This window comes from Trichomycterus rosablanca, chromosome 4, assembly GCF_030014385.1.
Source record: "Trichomycterus rosablanca isolate fTriRos1 chromosome 4, fTriRos1.hap1, whole genome shotgun sequence".
In the NCBI taxonomy this organism is placed as follows: Eukaryota; Metazoa; Chordata; class Actinopteri; order Siluriformes; family Trichomycteridae; genus Trichomycterus; species Trichomycterus rosablanca.
The window spans coordinates 13,354,282-13,381,807 of record NC_085991.1 but is presented as its reverse complement, the minus strand read 5'-3'; the positions used below and the strand labels follow the sequence as shown (position 1 = coordinate 13,381,807).

Below are 27,526 nucleotides of genomic sequence, written 5' to 3'. Positions count from 1 at the left end.
TAGAGCCTGCTTTACCACCTCCTCCACCTCCTCCAGAAGAAGAGGAAGGGAATGAGAGTTTGGTCACTATGATGATGGCCGGGAGGATAAGGCAGTTGGAGAGCCAGATGCAAAGTTTTCAGAGTGAAGTGATGCAGAGGCTTAATGAAGTGGAAAGTCAACTACGGGTCGCTCACCAAAACCAAAGAAGTCAGGCTGATACCTGTGATCATCTTAAAAAGGAATTGGATGATAAGATAAGAGATTTGGGACAAGCAGTCATAGATTGTTTGCAAAGGAAAGATCGGCTGTTGCAAGCCATAACCCAACCGAGACAACCCGTCACCTCCACTCCACAGGCCAGTCAAAGTGTGCAGGCACCAGCCCCTACGTATACTGCTGGTCTAGCCAATAGTTATGGTTACCAACCATCACTGTCGTACAGAGCACCTGTTAAACTCGTGTTCCCTAGCTTTGGCAGCCGAGAGGGAGAAGACCCAGTAGTATTTATTGAACGCTGTGAAGATTATCTAACTGTTCACCCTCTCACGGATGCAGAGATTTTAGCCACCTTAACTTCAGTATTGACACATACAGCAAAAGACTGGTGGGTCGCTGAGAAGAGACGTGTACGGACATGGAGTCAGTTTAAGACTGTTTTTCTGAAATCCTTCCTGTCAGAAGATCAGGAAGAAGAGGCAGAGAGAAGACTTCGAGAAAGAAAACAAGGTAGAGATGAAAACATTCGTACCTTTGCCTTCCAATACAGAGCACTTTGTGTAAGGTGGAAGCCATCCATGACAGATCGAGAAATTCTCCAGGCCATTCTGCGTAACTGTAATCCCCGCCTAGCTAGTATACTCAGAGGTACCGTGACTTCCGTGGACGAGCTAGTACGTGTGGGAACCCTGATAGAGCGGGATCTAACCGAAGAAAAGTCTTTGTGGAGACAGCAGCCGGAGGCAAGGCCTAAAGAGCGGCCTATTAAAAATCAAGAACGTAACCAAGGACATAATTGTATAATTCATGGAGATCCCAGGAGGGTTACGACCAGAGTTCTCACCCTGAATCTGCTGATTAAAGATAAACTTTGTGAAGCCATTATAGACACCGGTAGCACTTTCTCTCTTATTCAACAGTCGTTGTGGGCTAAACTGAAAGAGCTAGGAGAGAGTTTAAGAGGAAGTGGTGGTCAAACGTTTACGATCGCCAATGGAAAGGTCCAAAATTCCCTGGGGAAAGTTAGGTGGAACTGTGTGCTACACGATCACCCATATCAATTAGATCTGTTTGTGATGGGGGATTTAGACCTGGCATTTTCTCTTGTATTGGGATTAGACTTCCTAAGTATGACACAGATGAGCTTAAATTTTGCGGAAATGACATATGCCCTGCCTGGTGAGAACCGTACATGGTCTTTTATAACATCTTACCATGCCATTCCAATTAGTTTGTATCTAGCCATGCCATGTCAAGAAGTTTCCCAACAAACTCTAAATGTCATGAATTGGCTAGCAGAGGAAGCAGATGTAGGACCACAAGAAAGGATTTCCTTAATAGAACTGCTTATGGACTGGCCAACTGTCTGCACTGAAGCCATAGGACGCACTTCGATCATAAAACACACCATATACACCACAGAGGATCTACCAGTAAGAAAGAAACCGTATCCTGTACCTGTGCACAGACAACAACACATTGACAATGAAATCTGTTCTATGCTTGAACAAGGTATTATTAGACCTTCCACTTCCCCATGGGCTGCACCCGTAGTCCTTGTACCAAAAAAAGATGGAACGACTAGGTTCTGCATCGACTACAGGTCTCTCAATGCCAAGACACCTTTGGACGGATTCCCGATGCTCCAAGTGCACGAGATCCTAGAGTCTTTGCATGGAGCTGCGGTATTCAGTACTTTAGACCTAAAGAGTGGATATTGGCAGGTGGAGGTAGAGGAAGAAAGTATACCAAAAACAGCTTTTGTGACCAAAGAACATCATTATGAATTTGTACGTCTACCTTTTGGCTTAAAAAATTCTGCAGCCACTTTTCAAAGGCTCATGACCAGAGTTCTACAGGATGTAATTGGAAAAATCTGTTTTGTTTATATAGATGACATTGTAGTATACTCTGGTAACTCCCAACAACATTTTCATGATCTGGAAAGAGTATTCAGTAAGTTAAAGGAAGCTGGTTTAACACTAAACCTCAAAAAGTGTCAGTTACTGAGACATTCTTTAACATTCTTGGGGCATGTCATCTCTAAGGAAGGCATCCGAACTGACCCTGCAAAAATAGAAGCCATACAGCACTACCCGGTTCCCAGAACTCTAAAGGAGGTCCAGCGTTTCCTAGGATTCACTGGATGGTACCATAAGTTTATACCTCACTTTGCTGAGCGTGCAGCACCACTCCATGCCTTAAAAAGGAAAGGGGCTACCTGGGAATGGACATGCCAGTGCCAAAATGCTTTTGAGGATCTGAGGAAGGCGTTGCAGGAGTCCCCGGTTCTTGTATCTCCCGATTTTAACAAGCCTTTTAAGGTGCAGACTGATGCAAGTGAGATCGGGTTAGGAGCTGTCTTAACGCAGGAAGACGAAGAAGGGGAACATGTTATTGCCTACGCCTCTCGGCTACTGCAAAAAGCTGAAAGGGCGTACTCTGTGACTGAAAAAGAATGCCTGGGAGTAGTGTGGGCAGTAGAGAAATGGAGAAGGTATTTGGAGGGTCAAAAATTTAATATCATCACAGATCACTCTGCTCTAACTTGGGTTTTTAATCACCCTAAGCCGTCCTCACGCATCACTAGATGGGCCATCCGCCTCCAGGGTTTCGAGTTCGTAGTGGGGTACCGGAAGGGCCAATGTCATGTCGTACCTGACTCTCTCTCACGAAGCCTCAGCAATAACTCCCCGGGTACTCTTGTGGTATGTCGAGCCAACAATGATAGCAACCTGCCTGTTAGCTGGGAGGAGGTTGGTAAAAGCCAAAAAGAGGATCAGGATCTTCAACCTTTATGGAAAGAAGCAAGAATACCCCCATCTGATGCAAACCGCATTCACTATACTGTTTGCAATGATTACCTATTCCGGAGTGTACCTAATGATCAACAAGGTCACACTCTACAACTAGTCATTCCTACAAACCTGCGACCTGCTTTCCTGAAGTTTGCCCATGATAACCCTCTAGCTGGTCATCTGGGCCAAATGAAGACCTTACGCCGTTTATTGAATGGGGCATATTGGCCAGAAATACGGCGAGATGTTTGGTCATATTGTAAGCAATGTCTAACTTGTCAACAGTACAAACCTAGTATTTCAAAGTTGTCAGGTCATTTACAATCCACCCCAGTCAAGGAACCAGGTTACATGCTGGGTGTAGACTTGATGGGACCTTTTCCAAAAAGTGTGAAGTCCAATGAATATCTTCTGGTGGTGGTCGACTATTGCAGCAAGTGGGTTGAGCTGTTTCCTCTTAGGACTGCCAGGGCCGAAGCAATAGCCAGTATTATGACAAGGGAAGTATTCACTCGCTGGGGAACCCCAGTATATCTTGTTTCTGATAGGGGGCCACAATTCACGTCACATCTAATAAATGCAACTTGTAAACAGTGGGGGGTCATACAGAAGCTAACTACGGCTTATCATCCTCAGACCAACCTCACCGAGCGTATAAATAAGACCCTTAAAACCATGATAGCCTCATATGTCAAAGATAACCATAAGACATGGGATCGCTGGCTCCCCGAGTTTCGATTTGCAATAAATTCAGCGTGGCAGGAAACCACCGGTTATACCCCAGCTGAGATCGCACTAGGGCGTAAGCTGAAAGGACCTTTAGAGCGACTGGCGCAACATCCTCCAGAACCTGGGCATGTGGCATATAACGTGATGGAGCGACAACAGGCTTTGTTTGACAAAGTGAGGGAAAGAGTGGCTAGTGCTCAACAACGCCAGGAGAAATATTACAACTTGCGCAGAAAACATGAAGTCCTGCAAGAGGGGGATCTGGTGTGGATCCGGACTCATCCTTTGTCCCGTGCAGGTGATGCAGTCATGGCAAAGTTGGCTCCAAAGTGGCGAGGTCCAGCCAAGGTACTAAAACGACTTAACAAAGTCAATTACCAGGTAGAATTGATTGGGGCTCGGAATCAGGTAGACACTTACCATATAGAAAACCTAAAGAAATATTTGGGTGAAGTTAAACCTTCTTGGTCTGGGGGGAGGGGTATGTAACAGAATAGACTCTGTCACAGTAGTAGGCCCTACCTTAGCTTATGAAAGGTTGCAAAGCCTCTCCAAGCCTATAGGGGGCATAGAGGTTTCTATTTCTCTGCTGTACCTAAAGAGAGAAGGAGTAATGGGCAGGGGGGATCAATTGTTTGGTGAGGCCTTCACAAATGTGGCAATGTTTGAGGTGAAGTTTTGTTCCTAAAAGAACTTTTAAACAATCAAGAATTTGTGATTAAAAAGCAGGAGGCCTAGCCTTATAGCCTGTTGATACACCCTTTTGAGGAGCTAGTAAGCTCATCTACTCATAGTAAGTGTATATATTTATACAATGTATTAATCTGTTATGGTTTAAGCAGTGTGGTAAATAGTCACAATGGTGTTGGGGTATCTGTAATGTTTATATAACTACATAAGGTGTTTATGAATGGTTGAAGCTTAATTAATGTTATATTTTTTATTTATAGAGGGTTTTTTTCATGTGCATCTGTGTGTGGTCACCTTGATGATTTCGACCATCAGCTCCTGTTCTGTGAGTCCGATTGGATACATTTTCTAATCTACTGGTTTCATGGCGTATGGACTTTTATTCCAATTATTCATACGGAATAGGAGGACTTCAGTCAGTACCCAGTCGGGAAATATGCCAATATAGACTATACATAATTCAAAGTGGTGGATGTATGAAATGATTTTCTGAGTGTACAGTTATTTGTTGTTGTTTTTTCTATGAAGGTTATGAGAGATGATGGAGCAAATAAATCAATTTAAATGACTTGATCAGAGAGTCCTGACCCTTGAAAACTGCAATTTTTGTTGTAGTTCTGTTAACCTGGTTGCTTAAAGAAGAAAATTAGGACCAGTGTTACAAAATTTTCCCCCTAAAATCTTTATTGGTCCTTCACTTACCTCCAATCCTCCCACCGAATCTTTCCTATCCTTCACTGTCCCAAAATATTTTATCTTAGATTTTTCCCTATTCAATTTCGCCCCAGACCCCACTCCGAATCTTTCCACTATGTCTAATGTTTTCTCTATGTCCCTATCCGTTCTACCTAAAATTGTCATGTCGTCTGCGTATTGTGTCACCTTCACTCTATACCCACCTGCTCCCGGCAGCAAAACCCCTACTATCTCCCTGTCCTTTCTAATCTTTTCTGCCAGCGGCTCCATATACATTATAAAGAGGAGTGGCGATAGTGGACACCCCTGTAATATACCTCCCGCTGTCTCAAAACTCCTCCCTAGATGCCCGTTCAAACTTACTCTGCTGTACGTTCTCCTGTACATTGTTTTGACCCAGCCAATCAGTTTTACTCCCATCCCCATCTTTTCCATTACCCTATACAAAAATTCCCTATCCACCCTGTCGAACGCCTTTGATTGGTCTAAGCTCGCCAACATCAATGGCAGCTTTCGGTCTCCTGACCACGCCACCACATCTCTGATCAGCTGTAGGTTCCACCTCGTGCTTCTACCCTCTATTCCACATGTCTGATCGACGTGGATGACATGTGGCAGTGCCTTCCGTAACCTTTTTGCCAGTATTTTTGCCATTATTTTGCTGTCTACACCCAGCATTGATAATGGCCTGTAGTTGTCTAAATTTTCCTTTTCCCCCTTTTTATAAATTGGTGTCACTACCCCTGTCGCCATTGTTCCCTTCATTTCCCCTTCCTCCAATATTGTGTTAAACACCTCGGTTAAATCCCTGCTTAACACTTCATTAAACCTCTTATAAAACTCTCCCGATATCCCATCTATCCCTGGTACCTTACCCTTTTTCAGGCTTTTTATTGCCTCTTTCACTTCCTCCTCCCTTATGCTTTTATTTATTTCTTGCTTTATATCGTTAGGCACCTCCTTTTCTAGTTCTTTTATAAATTCATCTCCTACTTCTACCTCTACTTGCCTCTCCCTAAAATATCTTCTATAATACTCTGTCCCTACCTGCAACATCTCCTCATTTTGTACTTTTAGCTGTCCCTCCACATCCCTTATTCCCTCTATCCCTCTCTCTTCTCTTCTTTCTCTAGCTTTCCCTATCCAATATGTATCTACTCTTTCCCCTCTCTCCCTAAACTCCTGTCCTGCTGTTAACATGTACTTCTCTGCTCTTCCCTCATATATCTTCCTTATCTGTCCCTGTACTATTTCTACTCTATCCTTGTCCACCTCCTTCCCCTCGTTCTCTTTCTCCTTTTCCTTTGCTAGTTCCCCCCACATTCTCCTTAAATCCCCCTTCTCCTCCTTTATCCTCTCCCTACTCTTCCACTGTCCCCATTGCTTTATCCTTTTCTTTGCTATCTCCCACCACTCTATAATTCCCTCGCATAGTCCTTTTAAACCCCTAACCCCTTCCCAAAACACTCTAAATTCCTCTTCTATCCCCTCTTTCTCCAATATTTTTACATTTAATTTCCAGTATCCTGTCCCGTATTTTCTTCCCCCCACTTTTACCTCAGCCATCACCAGGTCATGGTCTGAGAAGTTGACGCTTTTTGTTTCCCCTGCCACCACTTCCATACTCCTACTCACGAATATCCCGTCTAACCTACTTTCGTCCCCCCTTGTATTCCTCCATGTCGGTCTTTCCATTCCCCTTCCTACCTCCCTCCCTATGTCCACTAGCTTATGTGTTTTTATTATATCTTCCATTATTCCTGCTGCTTCATCTCTTCCTCCCGCCAAATTGATATTAAAGTCCCCCCCCATAACCAGAAAATTATTTGTTGCACATAACAACTTAACATCTTCATAAAAAACCCTTTTGTCTTTTATGTTCTGTGGTCCATATATATTTAATACCCTTAACTTTACTCCCCCCCAACTTAAATCCACTCCAACCATCCTCCCCACTTCACCACCTATAATTAGTTTTACTTTCATACCCCATCCCTTAAACAAAATCCCAACTCCACTTGAGTGTACCCCCCCTATGGACCACACTGATTTTCCCCCTCGCCAGTCCCTTTGGAACGCTTTAACATCCTCCGAATCCTTCAGGTGCGCCTCCTGAATAAAACAAATGTCCAAACTTAAATCTTCTAAAAAACTGAAAACCATTTTTCTTTTCTTTGTATTTTTCAATCCTCGCGCATTAAAGGTCCCTATTTTCAATTTCCTTTCCATTTGATTAATTTAATTAAAATAATAATCCTCCCTAAAACCACAGTCCCTATTTGGTCGGTTTTGTAACTAAATGATAATACATTTAAACAATCTGCCAACCCCATCCCCATTAATAAATCAAAAGTCTCTTCTTTTACGCTCCATATCTCAGTTTTCCTTTTTACTCTTTTACATATGCTCATTTTGGTCCTTTTATTTTCTCCCTAGTCCTTCTCTGTAGCAGCATTTCCTCCTCTCCTTGATCCTTCTCGCTTTCAGATTCGCTCATTGTCCTCATCTCCTCTTCTCGACTTGTTTCAATCTCCTCTCTCACCTCCAATTTTGTTCTTTTCTTCTCTCTCCCTTCCTCTGTTGCCTCCTTTGGTCGTGTTTGCTTGCTATTAGCATGCTTGCTCTCTTTCTCCTCCCCTTTTTCCTGTTGTTGTTCCAGTTCCTGCATCTCCATTGCCATAGCCCAGTCCGGGCTTTCTCTTTGTAGAGTCTCTTCTAGCCCTTCCAGTGCCGCCTCTAACCCTGTTGGTGTCCAGAAAATCTGTTCCTCACTTGAGCTTAAGTTTTCCTGGGTTCCCTCTATTCCGTTTGTTTCTTTCTCTGGTCCTCTTTCTCCTTTTTTCTTTGTTCTCATGGATTCCCGCTCTTTTTCACCTCCTTCTCCAGTTTCTTTTCGGCTGTCTGTCTCCTCCACCGTCTCCTCCCCCACCTGGTCTGCTGTCTCTGCTTCTTTGTTCTTTCTCTCCTGCATTTTTCCCGCCTTTTCCGGCTCCTCGTGTTCAGTCTCTCTCCTGAACCCCATTTCCTCAAAGTCCTCTGCAAATAAACTTGCAAAAAGTCCTCTTCGCGCTGGGCATCGTCTGTAAAGATGTTCCTCGCTTCCACATATGCTGCATGTCTTGGGAGCTCCACATTCTTGTGTCTTGTGATCCTCCCCTCCACATGTACGACATCTCTGGCCTTCACAGTTTTCTTTTGTGTGTCCTAAGGCTCCACACCTTCTGCAGTACTGTGGCTGGCCTGGGTAGTACAAAAACCCGCGATGTGGCCCAATTGCGAAGCTACCTGGGGGATGCACCAAACCTCCCGTGGTCGTTGGATCCACCTTTAGCTTCACCATAAACCTTCTCTTCCCGTTCCAAATACCAAACCGCCCACGTACCTTCTCTCCTGGTGACACAGTGTTGCAATACCTGGAGAGGAAAGCCCTGATGTCTTCATCCGGCACAAAAGGGTTGTACATGTGTACCGTCACTGGTATCTCCTCCATTGCAAACAGCGGCACCAGGCGTATGTCTCTCAGGTCCTCGTCCTCCATCCTCCTTGAACAGAGGTCAAAGAACGTTGTGCAGTCTTTAAAAGAAACAAAAGTAATGTCCAAAAAGCCAGCTGTCGAGAAGTCTTGTAGGCAATAAATCTGTGATGCCGTAACTGCACATCGGGTTCTAAGCAAGTCTTGTACGATCCAGTCCCATCCGAATCTCCTCCTTCTTTCCTCAGTCGCCTCCCTGCAGATTTCGATCCTTACGCTATGTTTAAGCCGCGCCAACCTGGCCGGCCGTCTGTCACCTTCTCTCTGCATGATAAGAACAGATACTACACTTGATCTTAGCCAAAAGGCCGAGAAGCGATAACCTGAAATAGGCGCCGGGCCACGGGCCCTACCTTTTGAGGGTCCGGACTAGTGGACGGCGCTGACCGGCCGCCTTCACGCCCACACACCTTCTGTCATTCCACCAGCAAAAGAGCAGCTTTGCAAAGACAAAGCCTTCAAAAAATAAGTTGAACTTGTCAACGTTCCTCTCCACGGAAATCTTTAGTAAAAGGCGAAAGATTTGTACGTGAATGAAGAGAAACTCCAGCCCTGCTCGCCGGTCGCCCGGGCCTCCGTAGGCCACCGGCCGCTCAAGGAAGAGGGCTCGAGGTAGAGCGACGAAAACCTGCAGCAAAAGCGCCCTTGGGTCGTCGGGTGGGTGACGAAGCAGCACAGCCTTTGCCTGGAGAAACACAGGGAGGGGGAAAATTAAGTCTTTCGCCTTTTTTTTTTTTTTTTTTTTTTAAAGTAAAATGGAGGGAAAATGAAAAAGCGGGAAAAGGGGGACTCCCTAGCGCAAAAGGACCGAGGAAACCCCGGGCCGTACCCCTAATCCCAACAGCTTTCCAGCAGGGGCCAGTCACCAGCATTCGTCAATTACTCTTTCGTTTGACCGTTTATGAGGGTGCACCGTGCCAGGAGGCAATGCAATACCTGGTCGATGCGTGGAGTGGACGGAGCAAGCCCCTCTTCCGACTCCCAGGCCTAAAAATCCATTTAATATATGGTCCTCGGGTAGAGGACGTATCAGATATTAAACTGATAAGAACAGATACTACACTTGATCTTAGCCAAAAGGCCGAGAAGCGATAACCTGAAATAGGCGCCGGGCCACGGGCCCTACCTTTTGAGGGTCCGGACTAGTGGACGGCGCTGACCGGCCGCCTTCACGCCCACACACCTTCTGTCATTCCACCAGCAAAAGAGCAGCTTTGCAAAGACAAAGCCTTCAAAAAATAAGTTGAACTTGTCAACGTTCCTCTCCACGGAAATCTTTAGTAAAAGGCGAAAGATTTGTACGTGAATGAAGAGAAACTCCAGCCCTGCTCGCCGGTCGCCCGGGCCTCCGTAGGCCACCGGCCGCTCAAGGAAGAAGGCTCGAGGTAGAGCGACGAAAACCTGCAGCAAAAGCGCCCTTGGGTCGTCGGGTGGGTGACGAAGCAGCACAGCCTTTGCCTGGAGAAACACAGGGAGGGGGAAAATTAAGTCTTTCGCCTTTTTTTTTTTTTTTTTTTTTAAGTAAAATGGAGGGAAAATGAAAAAGCGGGAAAAGGGGGACTCCCTAGCGCAAAAGGACCGAGGAAACCCCGGGCCGTACCCCTAATCCCAACAGCTTTCCAGCAGGGGCCAGTCACCAGCATTCGTCAATTACTCTTTCGTTTGACCGTTTATGAGGGTGCACCGTGCCAGGAGGCAATGCAATACCTGGTCGATGCGTGGAGTGGACGGAGCAAGCCCCTCTTCCGACTCCCAGGCCTAAAAATCCATTTAATATATGGTCCTCGGGTAGAGGACGTATCAGATATTAAACTGATAAGAACAGATTTTTCCTTCGAAAAAGTTTTTATTGTCACCATTTTACATTTTAAAACATTTTTCTCTCACAATTTTAAAACACATCTTCACATAAAAAAACAATAAAACATAATTTAAACATTTTCTTAAAAGCTTTTGTTTGCGTAAAAAGTCAGTGCAGATAAAAGAACATTAAAAAGCTTCTTTCAGTATGTTAAAAGTTCATCTTGTTTTTAAAAGTGAAGAGTAATATCAGTTTAAAATGTCCGAAAAAAGTCCAATAAAAAGTCCAGGTAAAAAAACGCAAGTAAAACACGCTCCTTTGTGCAGAACCGGGGTGAGTCCTCGTCCTCCTTGCACCACCCCGCTCCTCCGTTGAATCCGGTATCACGTTCTGCAGCTCAGCGGAGATCCTCACCCTGTGCCCGATGCTCCGTCCTTCTCGTGTTCAGTTGGCGGTGCATTGACGGGAGCCATCGCCCGTGGTGGTCTGGACCCCCCTGCGTGTGACCCCAGCCCCCTCCTCCGATTGGCGATGCGCAGCGCCTCCTGCCGCGACGATGTTGCCAGCCGCTCCAACGCGTGCAGGGGCACTGTCACTCGCTTCCCCACCAACAGGTCGCGGGAGGTCCACAAGGCGGCTGTCACGCTGGTAAGGGTGAGCCAGAGCGTGCTGAACTCCGCGGCTGGCAATTTTTCTAAGCCCTGACCCACCCCGTTCACCGCTAGCCGGTAAACTCGCGGGTGGACCTCCCCTGCTGGTAGGCTCGGGCATTGTAGCGGGCCGGTTCTGGCCCACAGGTCCCTCGCCACGCTGCACTCCCAGAGCACATGCCGCACGGTTTCTGGCTCGCCACACCCAAACCGTGGGCACGTGGGATTCGTTGCCATCCCCCGGGAGTGCATCACGGCCCTGGCCGGGAGGATCTCATGAGCCGCCATCCACAACAGATCTTTGTGCTTGTTCGGGAGGGCGGGGTGGGCCACGTTCCTCCACACTTGTCTGGCCTCACTCAGACTGAGGCCTGGGACAGGACTCACTTTTTCCCGGTCCTGCACAAAGGAGACGATAAAACGTGCATTAGATAAAATGGTGACATCTACGTTTTCTAAAACATATTTCTTTAAAAACTTTCTGATAAAACCGTATTCTTTTGGTAAGTTAAAAGCAACTGGAGTTCTTAAATCAGGAGTTAAAATATGCAGGGTCCTCAGGTACGACCCCATCCAGAATTTCACCATGGTTGCCGTCTTGTTCTCTCTGGATGGGGTCGTCGCATATGCCATGTGCAGGGCGACAAATTTGCTAGTTAAAAACAGGTGGGGGTCTGGGAGCCCCTTCCCTCCATTCTCTGGTCGTTTCTTCACTATTTCTCTTCTTAATCGCTCCCACTTGGACCCCCACAGGAAATAAAACATCGCCCTCTCCATCTGTAAAATAAAATGTCTGGGGGGACTAAAAACAGAACACAGTAATAAAACCAGAGGTAAAATCATAGATTTGATTATTAAAATCTTCCCCTCAATGGTCAGTCGTCGTAGTCTCCACAACCCCAGTCGTTGTCTAACTTTCCCTATCTTTTCCGTCCAGTTTCCCCGTCCTCCACCCTCTTTGTCAAACTTTATTCCTAAAATCTTTAAATCAGTTTCTTTAAAATCTACGTCCAGGTCTGGTCGTAAGTCACCCCATGGTCCAAAGAGCTGGGCCTCGGACTTGCTCCTATTGAGCTTAGCGCCCGAGGCCCGCCCGTACCAGTCAGTCAAGTCGAGTGCTCTTTGGGCCGATAAAACGTCCGTACATAAAAGGGTAACGTCGTCCATGTATAGTGTACACGTTGCAGTCATTCCACCTGGCAGTCTTAGTCCTGTGATCCATTGGTCCCTTCTCAAGATCTGTGCCAACGGTTCGATGCAAGCAACGAACAGGAGCGGGGATAACGGACACCCCTGGCGAACGCCAGAGCGAATATTGATCGCTTTTGTGAGGTGCCCATTTACCAGAATTTTGCTGTGGATATCGTTGTACAGCAATACCACCCATTTTATAAACCTCCCTGGGAAGCCCATTTTTTGCAGTACCTGGAACAGGTACTGGTGCGAGACCCGATCAAAAGCTTTCTCAAAGTCTAAATTTAGAACTAACAGCCTAATGTTTCTGTCTCTCGCAAAACAGATGGCGTCTCGGACCAGCACTAGGCTGTCCGTGATCCTCCTCCCGGGCACGGCACAGGCTTGATCCGGGTGGATCAGGTCCTCTAAAACAGTCGACATTCGACTCGATAAAAGCTTGCTAAAAAGTTTACAATCAAAATTTAAAAGCGTTATAGGTCTCCAGTTCCTAATGTCAGTCTTGTCTCCTTTTTTGTACAACAGAGAAACTATCCCTATCCTAAAACTGTCCGGGAGTCTATCCAGTCCTTGAAGTTCGTTGAAAACAGTCAGTAAATCATGTGCTAAAATATCCCAGAAGGTTTTATAAAATTCTAAAGGGAGCCCATCTCCACCTGGGGACTTCCCTTGTTTAAAACCTTTAAAACATTTCTGCATTTCTAAACTGTTAAAATCCCGGGATAAAAGCCTATTTTCATTGTCAATTATTTTGTCTAAAAACTGTAAAACCTCTTCAAGTGTGTCTTTGTGCACTGTTTTTTCTTCATAAAGATTTTCATAAAAATTTTCAATCACTTCTAAAATTTTCTTTGTATTGTTTAAAACATCTCCTCCTTCATTTAAAATGGTGATTGCTCTTTCTTTTTCTGTTATTTTCTTAAAAAAATACCTTGTGCACTTTTCTCCTTCTTCTATGTCTTGCTCCCGACTTCTTAAAATAATTCCTTTAGTTTTAATATTATTTAAAACTGACATTTCATTTTTGACCTCTTTAATTTCGTCGCTAAAATCACAACCAGCATTTAAAAGGTTAAAATATCTCTGTAGTCGTTTTTGCAGCCCCATCATGCGTCTCTTCTCCCTTTGTTTTTTTTCCTTACCTCTCTTTTTAAAAAAACGTCTCGTCCTGTCTTTTACCATCTCCCACCACTGTGCACGTGTATCGTACAAGTCTTGGAGGGTCTGCCAGAGGCCGAACCGTTCCCTGTACTCCCTGATGATCTCCTCGTCTTCTAACAGGGAACAGTTCAGCCTCCACAGCCCTCCGTCACACCTGTGGGGAGTGAAAGGGTGCAAGACAGCATGCAGTGATCTGTAAATAAAAGGGGGATAAGAACAGATACTACACTTGATCTTAGCCAAAAGGCCGAGAAGCGATAACCTGAAATAGGCGCCGGGCCACGGGCCCTACCTTTTGAGGGTCCGGACTAGTGGACGGCGCTGACCGGCCGCCTTCACGCCCACACACCTTCTGTCATTCCACCAGCAAAAGAGCAGCTTTGCAAAGACAAAGCCTTCAAAAAATAAGTTGAACTTGTCAACGTTCCTCTCCACGGAAATCTTTAGTAAAAGGCGAAAGATTTGTACGTGAATGAAGAGAAACTCCAGCCCTGCTCGCCGGTCGCCCGGGCCTCCGTAGGCCACCGGCCGCTCAAGGAAGAAGGCTCGAGGTAGAGCGACGAAAACCTGCAGCAAAAGCGCCCTTGGGTCGTCGGGTGGGTGACGAAGCAGCACAGCCTTTGCCTGGAGAAACACAGGGAGGGGGGAAATTAAGTCTTTCGCCTTTTTTTTTTTTTTTTTTTTTTTTCAAGTAAAATGGAGGGAAAATGAAAAAGCGGGAAAAGGGGGACTCCCTAGCGCAAAAGGACCGAGGAAACCCCGGGCCGTACCCCTAATCCCAACAGCTTTCCAGCAGGGGCCAGTCACCAGCATTCGTCAATTACTCTTTCGTTTGACCGTTTATGAGGGTGCACCGTGCCAGGAGGCAATGCAATACCTGGTCGATGCGTGGAGTGGACGGAGCAAGCCCCTCTTCCGACTCCCAGGCCTAAAAATCCATTTAATATATGGTCCTCGGGTAGAGGACGTATCAGATATTAAACTGATAAGAACAGATACTACACTTGATCTTAGCCAAAAGGCCGAGAAGCGATAACCTGAAATAGGCGCCGGGCCACGGGCCCTACCTTTTGAGGGTCCGGACTAGTGGACGGCGCTGACCGGCCGCCTTCACGCCCGCCTTCACGCCCACACACCTTCTGTCATTCCACCAGCAAAAGAGCAGCTTTGCAAAGACAAAGCCTTCAAAAAATAAGTTGAACTTGTCAACGTTCCTCTCCACGGAAATCTTTAGTAAAAGGCGAAAGATTTGTACGTGAATGAAGAGAAACTCCAGCCCTGCTCGCCGGTCGCCCGGGCCTCCGTAGGCCACCGGCCGCTCAAGGAAGAGGGCTCGAGGTAGAGCGACGAAAACCTGCAGCAAAAGCGCCCTTGGGTCGTCGGGTGGGTGACGAAGCAGCACAGCCTTTGCCTGGAGAAACACAGGGAGGGGGAAAATTAAGTCTTTCGCCTTTTTTTTTTTTTTTTTTTCAAGTAAAATGGAGGGAAAATTAAAAAGCGGGAAAAGGGGGACTCCCTAGCGCAAAAGGACCGAGGAAACCCCGGGCCGTACCCCTAATCCCAACAGCTTTCCAGCAGGGGCCAGTCACCAGCATTCGTCAATTACTCTTTCGTTTGACCGTTTATGAGGGTGCACCGTGCCAGGAGGCAATGCAATACCTGGTCGATGCGTGGAGCGGACGGAGCAAGCCCCTCTTCCGACTCCCAGGCCTAAAAATCCATTTAATATATGGTCCTCGGATAGAGGACGTATCAGATATTAAACTGATAAGAACAGATTTTTTTTTAATTTTTTTTTAAATTTTTTTTTTTTATTAGAAAAATCATTTCACCATTACATCATTCAGTCCACAAATAACCACCACCACTCCCCACTCTAGTGCTTATTGTCCATGTGTCTCTCGCTACCCTGGCCTACCCTCCCCTTTTTCCAAAAGAGGGCTGGCTTTTTCCAGTTTCTTGAGGAAGATTTCGAACAGGGCCCTCGGAGAGCGCCAGGCTCTCTTCTTGCGCAGACACCAGTTCCTTCTTCCCCAGAGAACTTTTTTGGCGGTGGAAATTACTAGCCACTGCTTGCTCTGCTCAGCTATTCCTTTTCCCAACAGGACCAGGTCTTGACTCCAAGGGGGACCCTTCCCCCCCGACCACCAGTCCAGCATTAGGTCCCAAAAGGCCGCTACCTCCGGGCATGTCCACAGAGCATGAGCGATTGTTTCCTCTTCTCCACACTCTGCTGGGCAAAGCGGAGTTACACGCTGCCCGTGCCGGTGCAACCTTTCCCGTACTGGAAGCCTTCCCAGGGCAGCCAGCCAGTGGATGTGTTTGCTCTTCCCATCCAGCCACTTGGGCTGCAATGATTTCCAGTTCACGTCTCCTCTCGGCCTGTCCCCTGGAAGTCTTGCAACAAACTCGCTCAGCCACTGTTGGTACAGTGCTCGGTGTTTCAAGACTGAATCTTGCACCAAGCACCACCGGTATTTTCTGACATATTTCTTTGCTTGGCTGTAATGTTCAGGGGCTTCTTCGGACCACGGTTCGGTCCCACGCCATGGCACGACCTCTCGGAGGGAGAAGCCGAACCAGAACCTGGCAAACAGGGACGCCGGGTGTCCGGCGCCCCCCGGACCAAACCCGCCAGGTTGGCAATGTACAGTGCCATGAGTTTCAGGTGCGCGCAGACCATGCCCCTCCCCCCCCGGCTTGTGTCCAGGTACATTGTACCTCGCGACACCAGTTCAGCCGTACCACTCCACACAAAACGGAACAAAATCCGCTCTAACCTTCTTCCCAACTGGTAGGGGATCGGATACATATATGCCAGGTGGACCAGTCTGGCCATGAGGTCGCACTTCACTGCAATCACCCGTCCCAGCAGAGTCAGGTTTCTTGAGGCCCACTTTGCTGCCCTCACCTGCACTCCTACCAAGGCTTCTTGCCATGTTTTGCGGGCACCACCAGTTCGCCAAATGCGTAGCCCTAGGACCCGGAGGCCATCCTCACAGCGAGCATAGCCCTCTGGAGCGATCTTCCTATCTTTCCATGCTCCAAGGAACATAATCGACGATTTGGCCTTGTTCACCCGGGCCCCAGTGGCGGCTTCAAAATCCGACAAGACTCGGTCTATGGCTTGTAGGTCACCTTCTGTACCCAGGAAGGCGGTGGCGTCATCCGCGTAGGCCGAGACTTTCGCGCTGACTCCCCGTCCCCCAGGGATGTGGAGACCTTTGAACTTGGGCTCAGCTCGCAGTCTTGCGAGAAGAGGTTCCAGGTACATCACATATAAGAGCGGAGACAGCGGACACCCTTGTCTGACCCCTCCGACCTGAGCGACTGGTCTCGACAGATGGCCGTTCACTCCCACCCTACTTATTGCTCCAGCGTATAACAGGCGGATCCAGGCTACGAAACTTGGGCCAAAGCCCATTCTCTTTAGAATTCCAAAGAGGAAGGTATGGTTGACCCGATCAAAAGCCTTTTCTTGGTCTAAATTTAACAGAGCTAGCGGGAGATTCCGCTGCTGGGCCCATGCCACTGCGTCCCGGATCAAGGCCAAGTTGAAAGCGCTTGTCCGACCCGGGATTGCACAGGTCTGATCCGGGTGGATCACTAAACTGATCACCCTTCTGAGCCTTAGCGAGAGGAGCTTAGCTAAAATTTTGTAGTCTGTGCCGAGCAGGCTGATGGGCCTCCAATTTGTCAGATCTCTTTTGTCCCCTTTTTTGTGGATTAGAGTGACCTGGCCCGTCCTTAAAGTTGTAGGTAAAAGGCCTCTCTCGACTGCTTCAAGGTAGACTTTTAATAATTCTGGACCTACCTCTGGCCAGAAAGTGATGTACCACTCCACTGGAAGCCCATCACCCACTGGGGAGATGCTCTTCCGCATTGCATACACCGCCTGTTCGATTTCCTCCAGGGTGAGCGGAATTTCTAGCTTCTCCTGCTCGTCGGCCGGCAAAGCCTGGCGTAGGGCACCCTCAAAGCCAGAGGCCCCGCCTTCCAGCACTGGCCTCTCAGCGAAGAGGTCCCCGTAAAAGTCTTGGACCATCTCTAGCATGCCCTTCACTGTTTCTTCGCGCCTTGTCCCCTTCACTAGCTCTGCCATATAGGCTTTCTGCTGACGTGCCCTGACTTGATTGAAGAAGAAACGGGATGGGCGCTCGCCCTCCCGGATCTTCTGAAGCCCGGCTTGAAGGCAGTAGCTCCGCGCCTTGGCCTCATACCAGGCTCGAAGGGCGGTGCTCGCCTGCTTCATCGCCTGCACATCTCCGTTCTGCCATGCCTCTTGTAGAGCTTCAGACCACTCTTTGGCTCTTTGCCTTTTAACTCGAGCCTGTTCTTTTCCCCACTGCTGACAGAAGGCTGCAGTTCTTTTCTTGCAGTCTTCCCACCAGTCTCCCTGCGTGCTGTAAAGGCCCTTCAGGGCCTTCCAGCTCTGCAGGAGGCTTCGGAGTGTTTGGCAGAACTCTGGGTCACCGAGAGAGGAGACATTCAGCCTCCATCGCTCCGGACCCCATGACTCTGTCCCTGTCTCAACGCTGGCGGCCACTAGGCAATGGTCCGAACTCCAAAACGGGCAGAGCGTCCCCTGGCTTACCTTAACCTTCTCCCGGACAAACAGGTAGTCCAAACGGGAAGAGTTCCCCCGGGTATTTCTCCAGGTGTTACAAGGGGGACCTGGTCCTGCGGTTTTCATAGCGTCTTTCAAGCCAGCGCCGGCTAGGAGGGCGCTGAGGTCTCGGTCTTTTCCGACCTCAATGTTAAAGTCGCCCCCGACCCACTTCTCTCTGTTAGTGCAGAGCAGCGGCTCCAAAATCTGGAAAAAGCCAGCTCTCCGTCCCGCAACTGCTGGCGCGTAGACGCACACCGCCCTAAACGGAACGCTCCGCCAGTGTCCGTCCACGACCAGCACCCTCCCTGGAACCACTACTATCCCTTCCCCCACTACAAATTCCCAGGATCTGAAGAGGATCCCAACCCCATCCGCTTTCCCCTCCCCCGGCCCCCACACTGCGGGGCCTGCCTTCCAGTCCTTAGAAAATCGATCTCCCTCGTCTTTCGTACGCAGGTGGCACTCTTGCAAAAAGACGACGTCTACTTGCTGATCCTCCAGTGTCTGGAAAACAGCGCAGCGTCTCTTCTCCTGCCTTAGGCCCCTGACGTTCAGAGTGGCCAGTGTCAGACACGCTGGTCCACTCTGCCCTGGTCCCCTCCCCTTCATTTTGTTGTTTCACCCCCCCCCTTCCACTCCTATCTGGTCGGGCCTATGCCGCCCTCTCCCCCTACCCAAACCTTTTAAAGACCACACTTCCACCCCTTTCTGTCTCCAACTGTCGAGGGACGCGCTATCGCTGTCAATGAGCTCCTGCTCCTTGTCTTCCTCTGAAGAGTCCTCGGAGCTCAGCTCTTCCTCGTTTGTGCCCTCCTCATCCCTTGTATCTTTCTTTGGGGCCTCCTGCGGCCCTATCTTGGTCTTCTTCCTGCCCTTCTCGCCTGGACTCTCAGCGCTGGGGTTCCTGCGTCGGCTGGGCGCTGGAACACTCTCCTTCCCCGCCGTCATGGTCTGATCCTCTGCCTCCATTAACTCAGCCCAGCTCCTGGAGACTGTGCCTCCCTGTGGCGTTTCTTCCACCTGTTCTTGCCTGGTGAGCTGGCTTTCACGGGTGCTCCCTTGTGCTTGCTCTGCCTCCTCCGACCTTGGTTCGCTTTGGGGGTGCTCGCTGTTCTGGTTCTGGAGTGGGGGTTCCGGCTCCTCCGTCTCTCTCTCCAGGTTGGTGCTAAACAGGTTGGTCAGAGTACCTCTCTCTCTAGGGCAGGAGCGGTACAGGTGACCATCACTCCCGCAGAGGCTACATTGCTTTGGGGCCGTACAGCTCGCTGCTAAATGGCCCTCCTGTCCGCAGAACCGGCACCGCAATCCCTCGCAGTTTTCTTTAGTGTGCCCACGCCCCCCGCATCGTCGACAATAAATTGGCTGTCCTGGGTACCACAAAAAGCCTCGGTTGGGCCCAATCGCGAAGCTTCCTGGCGGGTGCAATCGCCCATCAGGAGAACCGGGATCTTTTCGCAGCTTAACCATGTACTTCCGCCTTCCAGACCAAATGCCAAAGCGGTCTCGGAGCATTTCGCCCTCCGATACCGTCTCGCAGTAGCGCCCCAGGAACGACCGGATGACTTCTTCTGGCAGGAAGGGGAACGCATGGAAAACAAGGGGTACCTGTTCCATGGCGAAAAGCGGGTTGATCCTCAGTCCTTTCAAAGCCTGATGATCCGGAGAGGTGTTGCACCTCTCATGTACGTCGATGCAGCAGCGAAGGGAAGTGAAGGTCACGTCGACGAAACCAGCCCTGGAAAAATCCTGCAGGCAAAACACAGCACTGGGCAACACTCCAGCCAGCTCCCGTAGAATCCGCAACACGACCCATTCTCTTCCAAACCGTCTCCTAGTCTCCTCACCAGCATCTTCTTGTAACTCAAACCTTAACGAGTCCTTCAGCCGCGCCGTCTTGGCCGGCATTCCGTCGCCTCCTCGCACCATCTTGATCTTAGCCAAAAGGCCGAGAAGCGATAACCTGAAATAGGCGCCGGGCCCCGGGCCCTACCTCTTGAGGGCCCGGACTAGCGGACGGCGCTGACCGGCCACCGTCACGCCCACACACCTTCTGTCATTCCACCAGCAAAAGAGCAGCTTTGCAAAGACAAAGCCTTCAAAAAATAAGTTGAACTTGTCAGCGTTCCTCTCCACGGAAATCTTTAGTAAAAGGCGAAAGATTTGTACGTGAATGAAGAGAAACTCCAGCCCTGCTCACCGGTCGCCCGGGCCTCACGTAGGCCACCGGCTGCTCAAGGAAGAGGGCTCGAGGTAGAGCGACGTAAACCTGCGGCAGGAGGGCCCTTGGGTCGTCGGGTGGGTGACGAGGCAGCAGAAGAGGCAGCACAGCCTTTGCCTGGAGAAACACAGAGCGGGGGGGAAATGAAGCATTTCTCTTTTTTTTTTTTTTTTTTTTTTTTTTTTTAGTAAAACGGAGGGAAAATGAAAAAGCGGGGAAAAGGGGAGTCCCTAGCGCAAAAGGACCGAGGAAACCCCGGGCCTAGGCTAAGCAAAAGTTCTAAGGCAACCCCGGGCCTAGGCTAAGCAAAAGTTCTAAGGCAACCCCGGGCCTAGGCTAAGCAAAAGTTCTAAGGCAACCCCGGGCCTAGGCTAAGCAAAAGTTCTAAGGCAACCCCGGGCCTAGGCTAAGCAAAAGTTCTAAGGCGCCGTACCCCTAATGCCAACAGTCACCATCATTCGTCAATTTCTCTTTCGTTTAACCGTTTATGAGGGTGCACCATGCCAGGAGGCAATGCAATACCTGGTCGATGCGTGGAGTGGACGGAGCAAGCCCCTCTTCCGACTCCCGGGCCTAAAAATCCATTTAATATATGGTCCTCGGATAGAGGACGTATCAGATATTAAACTGATAAGAACAGATTTTTTTTTTTTTTACAAAAGTTTATTTACACACATTTTCACACAATACAAACTATTTACAGAACATTCATTATTATTATAATTATTATAATTATTACACAACCATTATTACATTTATTGTAATCATCATGTCTTTTTCATACACATGTCCCATAATCTTCCCCACTTTTCCTTCCCCTTTTCCCACCCCAAGTCCATTTCATCTTCTTTCATTCTTGTCTTAATTTCCCATTCGGCTTTCTTGACTATCCCCATCACTCCCTTTCCCTTCCCTCCCTTCACCTCCGCCTGTCTATCCTCCCATATCCCTCTCTTAACCAGACTTATTGTTAGCCACAGCATGAATCTGCTTCTCCCTTTTCCCATTCCTCCTATCCCTTTGTCTACAACCTCCCATGTTACTCTAAACCCCCTTCTTATATTATCCAACCATGTTCCCACATTCTGCCATACTTCCCTAGCTACCTTACATTCCCAAAATACATGTATTATTGATTCCTCACTTCCACACCCCTCTCTCGGACACACATTTGTCTTGCTTATCCCGTGTCTGTACATTATTTCTTTTACCGGTAATTTCCTGTGTACTATTTGCCAGTTTATATCTTTTAAACTGTTTTCCAGCCCTAGTGGTTGTACTCTTGTCCATACTGTCCCTGCTTCTATTTTTCTGTTGCTTTCTCTTACCTTTCTACTCCTAACCTCCTCATATAATCTTTTGTGACTTGTGCATATGTTTCTGTCTTTTCCCTCTCTATTTTCCTTTAACCACTTGGCAGCCTGTCCATAATGCCATGGCAGCTGCTCCGCCCTTGGACCTCTGTTGTCCCACTCCATTACACCCCGTGCCTGATATGCATCGAATAATTTCAAAAAATACCATCCTGGATGTTGTCCCTCCTGTGCTAGCTCCTGCATTATGCTTGCCACATAAATGCAGTCCAGTTTTAATCCTACGTCTAAAACCCCCCTCCCGCCTTCCTCTATTTTCCTGTACATTATCTCCCTTGCTACGTACTCGTACTTTCCACCCCACATAAACCGAAAAACTTCCCTTTGTACCCACCTCCTTCCACTCATTGGTAGTGGGTAGATGTATGCCAGGTACATCAGAAAGGGAAGTACTTCTGCTTTAATTACCAGACTCTTCCCTATATATGATAATTTCCTCCCGGTCCATAGTCCTAACTTTTGTTTCATCTTTATTAACCTCTCTCCCCAGTTCAACCCTGCTGCTCCCTGGTTTTCAAATTTTACCCCTAAAATCTTTATTGGCCCTTCGCTTACCTCCAATCCTCCCACTGAATCTTTCCTATCCTTCACTGTCCCAAAATATTTTAACTTAGATTTTTCTCTATTTAATTTTGCCCCAGACCCCACTCCGAATCTTTCCACTATGTCTAATGTTCTCTCTATGTCCCTATCTGTTCTACCCAAAATTGTCATGTCGTCTGCATACTGCGCTATCTTCACCCTATATCCACCTGCTCCCGGCACCAAAACCCCTACTATCTCCCTGTCCTTTCTAATCTTTTCCGCCAGCGGCTCCATGTACATTATGAATAGGAGTGGCGATAACGGACACCCCTGTAATATACCCCCGTCTGTCTCAAAACTCCTCCCTAGATACCCGTTCATACTTACTCTACTGTATGTCCTCCTGTACATTGTTTTAACCCATCTGACCAGTTTTTCTCCCATCCCCATTTTTTCCATGACTCTAAACAAAAATTCCCTGTCCACCCTGTCGAACGCCTTTGATTGGTCCAGGCTTGCTATGATCAATGGCAGCTTCCGGTCTTCTGACCACGCCACCACGTCCCTGATGAGCTGTAGATTCCACCTTGTGCTTCTACCCTCTATTCCACATGTCTGGTCTACATGTATGACATGTGGCAGTGCCTCCCTGCCAATATTTTCGCCATTATTTTACTGTCCACCCCCAACATCGATAATGGCCTATAGTTATCTAGATTTTCCCTTTCCCCCTTTTTGTATATTGGCGTCACTACCCCTGTCGCCATTGTTCCTTTGATTTCCCCTTCCTCCAGTATTTTGTTAAACACTTCTGTTAGGTCTCCGCTTACCACTTCATTAAACCTTTTATAAAACTCTCCGGGTATACCATCTATCCCTGGTACTTTCCCTTTTTTCAGGCTTTTTATTGCCTCCTTCACCTCCTCCTCCCTTATGCTTTTATTTATTTCCTGCTTTATGTCCCTAGGCACCTCCTTTTCTAGTTCTTTTATAAATGCATCTCCTACTTCTACCTCCACTTCCCTCTCCCTAAAATACCTCCTATAATACTCTGTCCCTACCTGTAACATCTCCTCATTTTGTACTTTTAGCTGTCCCTGCTCGTCCCTTATTCCCTCTATCCCTCTCTCTTCTCTTCTTTCTCTAGCTTTCCCTATCCAATATGTATCTACTCTTTCCCCTCTCTCCCTAAACTCCTGTCCTGCTGTTAACATGTACTTCTCTGCTCTTCCCTCATATATCTTCCTTATCTGTCCCTGTACTATTTCTACTCTATCTCTGTCAACCTCCTTCCCTTCATTCTCTTTCTCCTTTTCCTTCGCTAGTTCCCCCCACATTTTCCTTAAATTCCCCTTTTCCTCCAGTATCCTCTCCCTGCTCTTCCATATCCCCCACTGCTTTATCCTTTTCTTTGCTATCTCCCACCACTCTATACTTCCCTCACATAGCCCTTTTAATCCCCTAACCCCTTCCCAAAACTCTCTAAAATCCTCTTCTATCCCCCTTTTCTCTAATATTTTTACATTTAATTTCCAGTATCCTGTCCCATATTTTCTTCCTCCCACTTTTACCTCAGCCATCACCAGGTCATGGTCGGAAAAGTTCACACTTCTTGTTTCCCCTGCCACCACTTCCATACTTCTGCTCACGAGAATCCCATCCAATCTACTTTCATCCCCCCTTGTATTCCTCCATGTTGGTCCTTCCATTCCCCTTCCTAACTTCCTTCCTATGTCCACTAACTTACGTGTTTTAATTATGTCTGCAATTATTCCTGTTGCTTCGTCTCCTGCTCCCGCCAGATTAATATTAAAGTCCCCTCCCATAACCAATAAATTACTTGTTGCACCTAATAGCTTGGCATCCTCGTAAAAAACCCTTTTGTCTTTTAAATGTTGTGGTCCGTATATATTCAAAATCCTCATCTTTACACCCCCCCAACTTAAATCCACTCCAACCATCCTCCCCACTTCACCACCTATAACTTGTTTTAAGTTCATACCCCATCCCTTAAACAGAATCCCAACTCCACTGGAGTGTACCCCCCCTATGGACCACACTGATTTCCCCCTTCCCCAGTCCTTTTGGAATCTTTCAATGTCCTTCAAGTCCTTTAGGTGCGCTTCCTGAATAAAACAAATGTCCAAACTTAAATCTTCTATAAAACTAAAAACCAAACTTCTTTTCTTCGTGTTTCTCAGCCCTCTGGCGTTGAACGTCCCTATTTTTAGTGTCCTTTCCATTTAGTTTTCCTTTTATTTCTTTTCCTTCCCACTAGTCTCTTCATCGCCCCCTTGAGTACTTCTTTGGTTTTCTGACCCTGTTGAACAGTCCATACTCACCCCTTCCTCTTCTGAGCATGTTGTGTGTATTGTCTGCATAGTCTCATTTAAATTCCTAAGCAGTTCTTCATATATTTGCTCCTCCTCTCCTTCCTCATCCTCTACCACTTGGCTCCAACTTAGCCCTTCAGGGCGTGTTCTCCTGACTGGGCTGTCCCCCAGCTCATCTTCAGGAAACGGACGTTTGCCACCCACTGTTTGTTCCACCTCACCACCGGGAGTGCTGCCTTCCTCCTGTCTTACCTGTACCTCTTCTTTCTTCTTCTTTCCCTTTCCTTCGTTCAGCTCTTTGGTTTTCCTTGTCTTTGTTCCCGCTGTTTTCTCTGTTGTTTGTGTTCCTGCCTCCGGTTTCTCTTTATCCCTTCCAGACTCTTCCTCTTGTGTTGTTCCTTGCTCCTTCTCTTTCTCTCCTGAACTTGTGGCTTCCATCTGTGTCTCCATTTCCCCCTCGAAGAAATCAGTGGTGAACAGGTCGGCAAATGTTCGCCTTTTCCTCGGGCAGTTCTTGTACAAGTGGTCCTCCTTGTCACATAGGCTGCATTTCTTAGGCATCTTGCACTCTGCTGCTCCATGCTCCTCCGACCCACAGTTCCGGCACCTCTGCCTATCACATGTTGCCCCTATGTGCCCAGCTCCTCCACATTTTCGGCAGGTCAATGGCTGTCCTTGATAAAATAGGAACCCTCTATGTGGTCCTATAGCAAACGACCCTGGTGGCTGTGCCACTCCTCCTGGTGCTCCCGGCTCTGGTCTGAACTGCACCCTGTATCTCCGTCGCCCATTCCAAATCCCATACCTGTTTGTCTGTTTCTCTCCACCTTCCACTTTAAGGCAGTACCTTTGCAGGTATTGTCTAATGTCCTCCTCCTCCACGAACGGGTTGTACATGTGTACCGTTAGGTTCACCGTCTCCCAGATAAACAGGGCTCTCACCATCAGTCCTTCTAGGTCTCTATGCTCCTTCTGTCTTTCCCATGCTGCTAGGAACTCTTGGCACGCTGGCATATTATTAAAAGTTATGTCCATGAATCCCGTGTTAGAAAAATCTTGCAGGCAGTAAATTACAGTGGCCTCCAGCTTAAACAGCTTTTTCAAAACTCTTTTAACCAGATGTTCCACCGTTAGCTTCGTTCTCTGTTCGTTTCTCGTCACTTCAACTCTCACTGAATTTTTAAGCCGCGTCACTCGGACCGGCCCTCTCGCATCGTCTCCCGCCATCCGTCTCTGATAAGAACAGATACTACACTTGATCTTAGCCAAAAGGCCGAGAAGCGATGACCTGAAATAGGCGCCGGGCCCCGGGCCCTACCTCTTGAGGGCCCGGACTAGCGGACGGCGCTGACCGGCCACCGTCACGCCCACACACCTTCTGTCATTCCACCAGCAAAAGAGCAGCTTTGCAAAGACAAAGCCTTCAAAAAATAAGTTGAACTTGTCAGCGTTCCTCTCCACGGAAATCTTTAGTAAAAGGCGAAAGATTTGTACGTGAATGAAGAGAAACTCCAGCCCTGCTCACCGGTCGCCCGGGCCTCACGTAGGCCACCGGCTGCTCAAGGAAGAGGGCTCGAGGTAGAGCGACGAAAACCTGCGGCAGGAGGGCCCTTGGGTCGTCGGGTGGGTGACGAGGCAGCAGAAGAGGCAGCACAGCCTTTGCCTGGAGAAACACAGAGCGGGGGGGAAATGAAGCCTTTCTCTTTTTTTTTTTTAAGTAAAACGGAGGGAAAATGAAAAAGCGGGGAAAAGGGGAGTCCCTAGCGCAAAAGGACCGAGGAAACCCCGGGCCTAGGCTAAGCAAAAATTCTAAGGCAATCATTTTATGTTTTACTTTTAACATATTTTTCACAACACAGCAGTAGTACAATCCAAAGTATGAAAAGTCACACAGGATCACTTTTTAAAGTGACAAAACTCTTAACTCAGTACATGCATCACATATGTTGTTTAATTATTCTAGTTAATTATTGTTCACTACATATACTAGGTTATCAATAATGCTGTGAAGTTTTTTGTTAAGTCCATTGCACTTGGTTATTATTATTGTTTATAAATATTAAAAACTTAGGCAAGGCAAGGCAAGGCAAGGCAAGGCAAGTTTTTTGTATAGCACCTTTCATACACAGTGGCAATTCAAAGTGCTTTACATAAGGAAAAATTAAAAGCATTAAAACATTCCTGAGATCTAGAACCTCAGAAAGACTTCTTGCAAACATTTAGTTACAATTAAGACAACATGAAATTCAAACAAGAGAGATAAAAATTAAGAACATGAAAAATTAAAAGAAAATATTGTAAAATATACCCTACAATTTGGGAAATACGAAATTAAAACAAGAGAGATAAGGAATTAAAACATGAAAACTAAAAGAAAATATAGTAAAATATACACTACAATTTAGAATGTACACTACTCTATAAAAATAATTATTAAGAGCATGAAAAACTAAAAGAAATAGGGTAATAGCAAAAATTTCAAGCTCAATCATAGGCACAAGAAAAAAGAAAAGTTTTTAACCTGGATTTAAACATTTCTACATTTGCGGAACATCTAATATCTCCTGGAAGTCTGTTCCAGTTATATGCAGCCCAACAGCTAAATGCTGCTTCACCATGTTTAGTTTGGACTCTGAGCTCAACTAGCTGATCTGAGTCCAAGGATCTAAGAGATCTACTAGGTTTATATTCTCTAAACATATCTGAGATGTATTCTGGGCCGAACCCATTCAGTGATTTATAGACCAGTAGCAGCACTTTAAATTATATTCTGTAACTAACCGGAAGCCAGTGTAGATATTTTAGAACTGGAGTGATGTGCTCAGTTCTCTTCGTCTTAGTTAAAACTCTAGCAGCAGCGTTCTGAATGAGCTGTAACTGTTTAATGGTCTTTTTGGGAAGTCCAGTTAAGAGACCATTACAATAGTCCACCCTACTGGAGATAAAAGCATGGATCAGCTTCTCTAGGTCTTGTTGGCACACTAGACCCTTGATTTTGGCTATATTTCTAAGATGGTAG

At 47.3% G+C, this 27,526-nt stretch overlaps 8 non-coding genes and 6 pseudogenes across 8 annotated transcripts; all 14 read right to left on the bottom strand.

Annotated features, from left to right (window-relative positions):
* Window positions 1-8,841: 8,841 nt before the first annotated feature.
* LOC134312669 (U2 spliceosomal RNA) lies at window positions 8,842-8,963 on the bottom strand (annotated as a pseudogene).
* A 117-nt stretch (window positions 8,964-9,080) lies between these two features.
* LOC134312862 (U5 spliceosomal RNA) lies at window positions 9,081-9,195 on the bottom strand. The gene has a single exon (XR_010011777.1). It is a non-coding gene; the product is annotated as a U5 spliceosomal RNA (small nuclear RNA).
* Window positions 9,196-9,545: 350 nt separating this feature from the next.
* LOC134313309 (U2 spliceosomal RNA) lies at window positions 9,546-9,736 on the bottom strand. Its single transcript, XR_010012195.1, has one exon. It is a non-coding gene; the product is annotated as a U2 spliceosomal RNA (small nuclear RNA).
* Window positions 9,737-9,853: 117 nt separating this feature from the next.
* LOC134312860 (U5 spliceosomal RNA) lies at window positions 9,854-9,968 on the bottom strand. The gene has a single exon (XR_010011775.1). It is a non-coding gene; the product is annotated as a U5 spliceosomal RNA (small nuclear RNA).
* Window positions 9,969-10,316: 348 nt separating this feature from the next.
* On the bottom strand, window positions 10,317-10,490 carry LOC134312580 (U2 spliceosomal RNA; annotated as a pseudogene).
* A 3,125-nt stretch (window positions 10,491-13,615) lies between these two features.
* LOC134312659 (U2 spliceosomal RNA) lies at window positions 13,616-13,708 on the bottom strand (annotated as a pseudogene).
* Window positions 13,709-13,825: 117 nt separating this feature from the next.
* Window positions 13,826-13,940, bottom strand: LOC134312859 (U5 spliceosomal RNA). The gene has a single exon (XR_010011774.1). It is a non-coding gene; the product is annotated as a U5 spliceosomal RNA (small nuclear RNA).
* A 352-nt stretch (window positions 13,941-14,292) lies between these two features.
* On the bottom strand, window positions 14,293-14,483 carry LOC134313308 (U2 spliceosomal RNA). The gene has a single exon (XR_010012194.1). It is a non-coding gene; the product is annotated as a U2 spliceosomal RNA (small nuclear RNA).
* Window positions 14,484-14,612: 129 nt separating this feature from the next.
* On the bottom strand, window positions 14,613-14,727 carry LOC134312858 (U5 spliceosomal RNA). The gene has a single exon (XR_010011773.1). It is a non-coding gene; the product is annotated as a U5 spliceosomal RNA (small nuclear RNA).
* Window positions 14,728-15,074: 347 nt separating this feature from the next.
* On the bottom strand, window positions 15,075-15,276 carry LOC134312590 (U2 spliceosomal RNA; annotated as a pseudogene).
* A 4,856-nt stretch (window positions 15,277-20,132) lies between these two features.
* Window positions 20,133-20,247, bottom strand: LOC134312942 (U5 spliceosomal RNA). The gene has a single exon (XR_010011853.1). It is a non-coding gene; the product is annotated as a U5 spliceosomal RNA (small nuclear RNA).
* A 517-nt stretch (window positions 20,248-20,764) lies between these two features.
* On the bottom strand, window positions 20,765-20,943 carry LOC134312595 (U2 spliceosomal RNA; annotated as a pseudogene).
* A 4,709-nt stretch (window positions 20,944-25,652) lies between these two features.
* On the bottom strand, window positions 25,653-25,792 carry LOC134312688 (U2 spliceosomal RNA; annotated as a pseudogene).
* A 117-nt stretch (window positions 25,793-25,909) lies between these two features.
* On the bottom strand, window positions 25,910-26,024 carry LOC134312939 (U5 spliceosomal RNA). Its single transcript, XR_010011852.1, has one exon. It is a non-coding gene; the product is annotated as a U5 spliceosomal RNA (small nuclear RNA).
* Window positions 26,025-27,526: the final 1,502 nt, after the last annotated feature.